This window comes from Nelumbo nucifera, chromosome 5, assembly GCF_055504915.1.
Source record: "Nelumbo nucifera cultivar China Antique chromosome 5, China Antique-T2T, whole genome shotgun sequence".
In the NCBI taxonomy this organism is placed as follows: domain Eukaryota; kingdom Viridiplantae; phylum Streptophyta; class Magnoliopsida; order Proteales; family Nelumbonaceae; genus Nelumbo; species Nelumbo nucifera.
The window spans coordinates 79585741-79595083 of NC_142653.1; positions in this window are offsets into that span (position 1 = coordinate 79585741).

Here is a 9343-nt window from a genome sequence, read left to right on the forward strand (position 1 = left end):
CTCTAGATCATTGATATAGCCCTCATCTTTAGACACTAGAAATCTAGTCTGGTTCAAAGATTCAATTGATCCTACACTGCATGTGCCTAGGGTCTCACCCTAGTGGCTGAGACAGGCCACCCCAATCGATTTGGTGGCACATCAGTGTCACCCTTATTAGGATAGGTCTCCCTAGACCGACTCACTGGCTGTGAACATTCTAAACTAACACGAGTCTCATTAAGTGTCCAGTTTAAGGGTATTACACATAAACATACCAAGGGAACATGAATCAAATATGTACTTTTATTCATTTACAATAAATTCATAAAGTACATCATTCTTGATTGAAGCTAAGGGCATACAAAACTGTCTAACAACATGCACTTACATAAATCTGGAGGGAACGAGCCGACCCTATATTTTATTTAGGTTAAACCAAAGTAGATCCCACTAACTTTCTTAAAGTCCAATTCAAATGGGCCCAAAATAGCTAGGGTTCCTCACGATTCCTCTTGGGGAGGAAGCTGATCTGGGGCCCATTGAAAGGGGAGATCATCCAATGATCTTTAGGGCACCATGGCAACGATGTGCATTCATCCATGGTGTGCATAAAAAGCCAGTAACGAATGAATATGGGACAAGTGCTTATGGCCCATGTATGTAGCACATCACACATCACACATAACATGCATGAAACATTCACATAATTGATCCAATCACTTTAAATCAACTGTAAAACTCTAATTAATTAAGTTAAATCAACACCTAGTGCAGTACCATAATCGAGTCTAGGGGTCAACTGAAAGTTTTCGATTTTTCCTATCTGTCTCCAAGGTCCAAGGTATAACCGGAAAATGGTCTGATTCAGGGTTTCAAGCAAACCCACACTACATGTGCTTCAGGTCTCACCCTGACAGCTAAGACAAGCACTCCAACCGACTTGCAAACACATTAGTGTCAGCCTTGGCAGGATAAACCTCCCCAAGTCTATCCAACGGCTATGCATATTCTAAACTAACACGAGTCTCATAAGTGTCCAGTTTAAGGGTATTACACAAAAACACACCATATAACATGAATCAAATATGTACTTTTATTCATTTATAATATATGCCATAATGTACATGAAGCTGATTGGAACTGAGGGCATACACTGTTTAATACGGAAATGGCGGGAGTTTGGTTGGAGGCGTGGCGACTAGGGTTGGGATTGGAGTTGGGGACGCCAGGAAGAATGGCGGCAGGGGTTTGTTCAGCTTGGGCTGAACGGTTGAGTAGAATCTGGAGGGTACTTCTTGTTTCTTCCTGCATTTCTACTAACCTTCTAAAAATGTTCTCGAAAAGTGCCTCAAACCCATAAACTTTGTTCAGAAGTATCTCGATGTCGGCCTGGATAGGCATTTCCATCTCTGGCTGGTTCTCTACTCTCAGATTGGTGTTCTCTAGGGCATTGTTCTGCTCCTCAAGGATGGGAGTAAGGTTGATCCTTCATGAGGCCATTCTCTGTGATCATAGACGAACTAGAGATTCTATTGTAGGTTGGGTAAGGCTTGGATGGGATCGGTCTCTTTGAAAGACAGAGAGAGGCCGACGGGTAGGGACATTGACTCTTTGGCTAAGTGCTAGGGGTAAGAAATCCAGGAGTGAGGTATGCTTGAGTACTAAGTGTTGGGTATCGAGTGCCGAATGTTGAGTATCAAACGATTTTCAATACGAGGATGATATCTATTTATGGAGATCCTGGGATCCTAAAAAGTAGGGGATAAAGGTACTTGTGACATATCGGGAAAGGGAATATTGGACTTGTTGTCAGTCATTAACTGCGCCACTAGGTTTTGCCACATGTCTCATGAGGATTTTCCCAAGGATTGCTTTCCTTCTCCTCAAGTTCCCTCATTACTCATGTGTGCTACTACCTCTCGTGCACTTTATTTTAATTGACGTGGCATTTAATGACATCACCACTTGGCGGGCGGTGTCTTGTTAATCCTATGTGGCACCTCGCCACATCTTTTGATGGTGTAGGTTCCACATGGCTCTGTGTCACGGTCTGACACAGTCTTAGCAGACCTCTAAAAGACTGATGTCATCTTTAGGCAGACCTCTAAAAGCTTAATGTACTCTTTGAGGAGGGGTGGTTGACCTCCTTGGGTGCCTAACCTTGGCACTCCTAGACCATCATCCCTTGCTAGGCGGCCCTGTTTAATGGCTAGCATGGCTACCAGGGTTCCTCATGGGTGCACACATGCTCATGGGGATAGTGCATGGATCGGCACTGCGCAACTGACACTCAAGGGAGGCTTGGCATGCGGGCCTGGCTCAAGCATGACCCTTTACCTCGCCAACCCCATGCCCAAGCTGATTGAGCTATCCCGCTGCCTCTACTGCACGGGTGTGTTTCGGCCCAACCGGTTGCCTCTCAACATGGCACACAGGTGCCCATCATCATCGGCATACAGGAGACCCCTCACATCGGTGCCAAGTCACCTCATCGGCGCATAGTCGCCTTGCATTATGGCCGTCCCCCCTTAGCACGTAAGTGGCGCCTCCCATGGACCGGCTAGAGCCAGTAGAGTGCCCCGGCCATGCGACTTGAGGTCATGATCCAGTGCTACTAACCTTGGTGGAGCCATCTCATCGGGCAACTCCTAGCCTCTAAGCATACAAAGGCTTGTCCTGGCCTACCTTGGCTTGGACGCCGCATGGGTTTCTTCCGCTGTAGAACTACCCCCGCGACAGTTGGTATCAGAGCAAGCTAGCCAATTGCTGTCGCAATTGGTGTCAAGCAGATTAGCCCAGGGCCAGTTGAAGCGGTTATCACGACAAGCAGCACATTGTGGGGTGCAGTCCCTAGAAACTTCCACCCAGGATCAAGCAGATTGCACATCAGGCCTGCCGAGAGGCTCTTTGTTCATGTCCCCATTCCAAATACCCTAAACAGCTTCCCTTGCAGGGGCAGATGCATTGGTTGTTGTGCTCATGCGGGGGCAGACACGTGAGCCTTTTCATGGAAGGCATATTGTGGCAGTTTGAGTGGGGGAGCGGCATGCTTCCTTACGGACATCAGTTGCTGTTCATTTTAGTGAGTTGTGGGCGGTGCGCCTACATCTTGGTTTCATGACAGATGAGCCATTGTTCCGTAACTTTTTCTAACGCACTAGTAAGGCGGGGACAGCAGTCCGAAATTGGTCAGTGTCGACAGTTAGTCAAGGAATATCACTGAAGTGGTAGTTTTGCTCAGATTGGGTCCTCGGTTGAAGCCACAATATTGGAATGATAGGAATGTGGGTACACTGGCCGTTGGAGCATGGCAGCCCTACATCGGCAATGCATCAGGTGAACATGCTCAGTTCAACTACAAGGCGAAACACTCGCAGCAACAGTGCACATCAAAAGGCGAGTGCATGTTCGGCAACATCATGGGTAAAAGTTGCCACACTCGCACACATTGCGGTCAGATCTCCTTGAGGCAGCAAAACATTGTGGCCCCCTCGAGCGAAGGTGTAGCCCGAACCGGTGAGGTGAAGTGTAGTTTCGAGGGCCAAACGAGCATAAGCCATGGCTTGGTTTGAGTAACCCGCAAACAACGAGGTGAAGTCTACAGGCCAGCATGGTGAAAGGGTAAACCCAACACACATTGCCAACAACAGGAGTAGACCTATCAGCGTGTTCGGTAGCACCACCGAAAAGCTACTAAGAAGACAGCCAAGCCTTGAGGTAAGATGATACATGGGGCGGACCTCCGCGAAGCACCACACACAATTTCTTCGAGGGCCCTTCTTTCATAGTTCAATGGCATAGCCATTGCGCGGTTTGAGTAACCTCAACACAGGGGGTGAAATCCAGGCAGGCCAGAATGGTGAAATGGTTCCGTCCCCATAAATGGACACCAACATAGGCGAGACCCGGGCTGGATAGACGAACCCTGGAACTGGCACACAAGTGGATGGCGCGGGACACAGACGCCCATTCACGGAAGGAGTCATTGTCGAGGACGACAATGAATTGAGTGGGGGAGCCTGTCACGGTCTGACACAGGCTTAGCCTTGCCTATGCTTGCTAGGCTTACATTAAGGGGCATCACCATTATTTTCGCCTATAAGATTTTTGGGAGAACTGATGTCATATTCAGGCATACCTCTAAAAGCTTAACGTACTCTTTGAGGAGGGGTGGTCGACCTCCTTGGGTGCCTAACCTTGGCACTCTTAGACCATCATCCCTTGTGAGGCGGCCCTGGTTAATGGCTAGCATGGCTACCAGGGTTCCTCATGGGCGTACACATGCTCATCGGGACAGTGCATGGACCGACACTGCGCTGCCGACACTCAAGGGAGGCTTGGCATGCGGGCCTGGCTCAAGCATGACCCTTTATCTCGCCAGCCCCTTGCCCAAGCTGATTGAGCTATTCTGCTACCTCTAGCGCACGGATGTGTTTCGGCCCAACCGGTTGCCTCTCAACATGGCACACAGGTGCCCATCATCATCGGCATATAGGAGACCCCTCACATCGGTGCCAAGTCACCTTATCGGCGCACAGTCGCCTTGCATTATGGTTGTCCCCCTTTAGCACATAAGTGGCGCCTCCCATGGACCGGCCAGAGCCAACAGAGTGCCCCGACCATGCGACTTGAGGTCATGATCCAGTGCTACTGACCTTGGTGGAGCCATCTCATCGGGCAACTCCTAGCCTCTAAGCATACAAAGGCTTGTCCTGGCTTACCTTGGCCTAGACGCCGCACGGGTTTCTTCCACTGTAGAACTACCCCTGTGACATCTAGGCACGCGTGGGCCTTGCCATGGGTTCAACCTGGGCTTCTCTTAGTTTGGGTTGCAAGTGGGCTTGTAAGCCATGGGTTCATTGCGCGTTTAGCGAATCATCAATTTTTTGCACTTTCAAACGGGCGTGGGGCCATGTCCTAGGTTTGGTCGTGGTTTCTTTTGGTTCGGGCACCAAGTTGGCTCGGTGAATCTCGGGTTTATTGTGATTTTAAGATACACGTTGTGAGTTCATCACAAAGCTTGTGGTGCATTGCGGGTTAATTACAATAGGAAGGTTGTCTACGAGTTGCTCGCATGCAACCTTGTGGTGTTAGTTTCGGTATTCGATGTTCTCTGAGGGTCTGAGCATACACTGTATACCTACAATAGGAAAACTTGCATTCAGGGTTGTGAGTGGAGAGGAGGCATTTGTATCTTGTTAATTCAATGTCACACCTTAGAAGATTACTTGATAGATATTCATCATTTAGAGCATTACCTAAAGCTTCCAAGCATTCATACCTTTGTAGCTTGCAACCCTCTAATGTTGATAAAATCAAATAATAATAAGGGTAAATTGTTAAAGCCTCCCCTAAAGTTTCTTATTGTTGTTGAAACCTCCCCTAAACTTTGGTAATTACAACTACCTCCTTGAACTTTCCAACATAGTTGCAAGTAGACCCCCTCTATTATAATCCTCTAACAAGAGCACAAAATGTCCAAAATACCCACACATTTACAATTGAGGCTAGTAGCTATAGAAATAAACAATATAAACTGTATGAACAACAAAAAATATGAATAAAAGAGTTTAAAATTGTAGCTTTACCTTTGAGCAATTGATATGAAGGTCATATTTGGAAAACAATTCAATTTTGAAAAAAGAGATGGAATGGTTTGGGGTAGCATGAATTTGGAATGCATGGATATTTTGGACATTTTTTGTGCCTCTTGTTAGAGGATTCAAGAAATGGGGTCTCTTTGCAACTATATTACCAAACTTTAAGGTTAATAATAATAATAATAATAATAATAATATCAATATACATCAAACCCACTTGATGGTATTGGGCGTATTGATATTTTGATCTTTCATCAACCTTATACCTTAGCTTGACCCCCAAAAATGATATAAGCTAGAGGATTAATTGATATGATGGCAACAAAAGATGAAACTTGTTAAGTGGGTGTGGGTTGACACTCAAAGGGGTCTTTGCTTGAAGGATGGCAAAAATGAGCACCTTGAAAGGGTGGCCATTGGAGGAAGCAAAGAAAAGGGAATCTAGGATCTGAGAGAGTGAGATAGAGGGATAGGGGAGAGAGAGAGAGAGAGAGAGAGAGAGAGAGAGAGAGAGAGAGAGGGAGAAGGCAATAAATGGAGTCTTTGGAGGTTGGAACAAAACCTCTTAGGGATCATGAGGGGAGAATAAGGAATTCTATTAGAACTCTCCTATTCTTGGATTCCTAATTATAGTTTTTCATTCTTGAAGACCTTTTTTCCTTCTAGAAATTTCTTTAATGGCTTATTTCTAGAAGATTGGATCGATCTATGCCATATAGACTAGTTAGGGAATTGCCATGTGTCCCCGTTGGGGCTTTGGTACTTGAGTTCTCACCCTTTCCCAATGTGCCAATTCTGCTCTTGCATTGTAAACTTGATCCAATGTTATTAGTGGAAGATCTTTGAGCATGTATGTGTTCAATTTTGTTAAACAGCATTAATGTCTTGTTGGCACCTTTGTTAAGCTAAACTATAAGGTTTTTAGGCACTTAGAAGCCCTACTGGTTTGGGTCTTGTTAACACTTGGTGTAAGTCCAACTGTAAAGGTATTGCAGGCACTCATGAAGTCTTGTTCGTTATAAAGGCTTGGCTAACACTTATGAAGTCCAGTCGATTAGTGGAAAAATCTTCAATGGTGGTTCGAGGTAGAGGATGTAGCCATGTAGGCAGGGTTGGCTGAACCTTTATAAAAATATCCACTTGCCTTATTTGTTTTCTTTTCTTATTCTTGCAAGTTTTGCAGTTCATTTTATTTGCCAATATCTCATATAACTACATTAACTTGAGTACTTGAGATCTTGCAAACATTTTCCTTTTATTGTGTTTCTAATTGTTTATCCTCAAGATACATGATCTCTTAATGCAGTAATATGGTCTACTAACTTTACTAATTTCATTAATTACACTAACATACTAATTGCCTTTACATTTACTGTTATTATTGTTGTTTATACTTGTTGTTCTTATAGCTGGTCCATATCTCAACTATTTTGTAGCAGCCCCATTTCATTACTACTTACTTCTTTGTGGCTAGTCTTCTCTCTCCAACTGGAAAGGCAGACCATCAGGTGCAACTACCCGTTACTTTGTGCTTGTTTTACATTTCAGCAACTTCTTTCTTTTCTACAGTTATTTTTATTTACAACTCTTATTGTTTATTAATTGTAGATCCACTAACCTAATAGTAGGGTACAAATCTTAATTGGTTAATTAACATTTCAGTTTCTATCTTTCTTGTTAGCAATCTTTATCTTTACTATGATTAACTTTTGACTACTAACCCCTACAAGTCCTATTATATTATTTACTTATTTGTTTTGTAGCCATAGGTTTCATTAGTTCAGCAATTTGGTTAATTCAAGTTCAATATATTGGTTAACTGTTGAGCCTTACTGACTAAGCCTTAAACTTCTAGTGAAACTAATTATTAAAAGGCTTTGGTTTAGTTTGAGAGGAAGGGGTGGTGTCTGAAACGCTAGATCAGGCATATCTAATGTGAGGGTCTGAGGGGTTCCAGTTGATTTGTTTTGGTTTTGTGGTTGAGTTTGGGTAGGAAACTAGGTCGCAACCTAATGCTAATGGTGGACTAGTAGTGGGGGATGAGTCTAAGGACGTTGGAGTGTCTACATGAGCGACTCCTTGGTTTCAAATTATTGGCACTCCAAAGCATCAATTCGATTTACATTTTGGAGGTTGACATGGATGGTGCCCACCTACTTTTCAATATTAATGACTCTATTTGTGAGGTTATAAACTTTATCGACGAGGTTCTCGAACTCACCATCTTCAAAGTTGAACTAGGTTTCAATGTCATTGTTCTATTGCAGGTCCTTTATAGAGTTGTTAGAGATAGGGGTCAAATTGGTCTTCCTTGTGGCCATCCCCGTGCTTAGGAAACAAGCCAAAGATTCTAATATAGGCAAGGAAGGTAAGGCAAAAGAGGAGGTCTACTTGAAGGATGATAGATGACTCTAGGGGTTCTAGAAGACTGAGGTGAGTAGAGTATCAAATGTCTCCTATTCATAAACATGAAGGATGTAAAGGAGGGAAAACCCTTCTCCTATTTATAAATGCAATGAGAAAGTTTGTTATTCTGTTAGATCTAACACATGTAAGACGATTGGGGTGTCATCATGTGTTCATGTGGAGATCCTGAAATCTGGGTTTTGCTCTTTTCCTCAAGGTCCACACATGAGCACTAGTGTAGCTATTGCCCCTTATAGAACTTAACCTAGTTACGTTGTAAGAATTTCTTCTCTAAAACTCCCAAGTGTTAGTTTGACATCGCAATATGAGTATGAAAGAACTGCATTGTTGTATTGTTGCGAAGTGGTGCTAAGGCGAGATGCCTTCAAAGCGTAGGAAGCCTTTACGATGTGAGATCAGCCTATAGAGCAATACGTTAACAAGGTTTTCTGGCCAGGGCTAATAGTGGTTTTGTGATGCAATGATCAAATACAAGTTGTGAGTTTGTAGTTTATGAAAAGACGGATTGTGATGCGATGAGAATTTGGGGCCGAAACTATAGTATAGCCACACTATGGTTTTGTTTGCATGACTTCCATCACAATTCCCATAATGTTTAAACCCATGTACTTACATATGGTAAATAGCATGTGTTGGCTAGTTGCGTTGGTGTGAAATCCTCTATTATGCATAGTACAAACAGTAAAGACACATCTTCTGAAAAAATTCTAAATTCCCCAAATGCCTCCAAGAAGGTGTCTGTCCTTTATACACCAATGAGCCAATAGAGGCTCCATGTACTCTACCCCCTCCTCCTTGCCATACCCTTGAAACGAATAATTGAAATAAGCAATCCACTAGAGAAAAGAAACTTATCAAAGCATAGGGTTGCTCAAAACCCAATTTTCCCATCTTTTATGATTTCCTTCAAGAACACATTGTAGAAGCACAACTCAGGCCCCTCTATGACATCAAATTGATGATCTTCCCCTTTTAACAATGACACAAGAGGATGAAAACTTTGGCATGTCTCTTAGCTATGCAAATTTGTTGCTTTCCTTGCCAAATTTTCCATGTCCAAATGATATAGGAAAGCCTCGAACGGGTGAATAGAAACAACAACAACAGTGAAAGTTGACTCACTCTCAGCCATGATTTCTATTTATGGTTAATAGTCACTAGAGATGAAGAAGATGGTGGTTGTAGGGAATGTAAGTTGTAACTAAGATGAAGAAAACGAAAGGACTAAAGGCTTTTCAAATTGAATTGGTGGTTTCTTAACCCCAAGTTATTTAAATAAACCCAACACATGTATGCAATGCTTCGATACAATAACCGCATTTACAAAACCACAT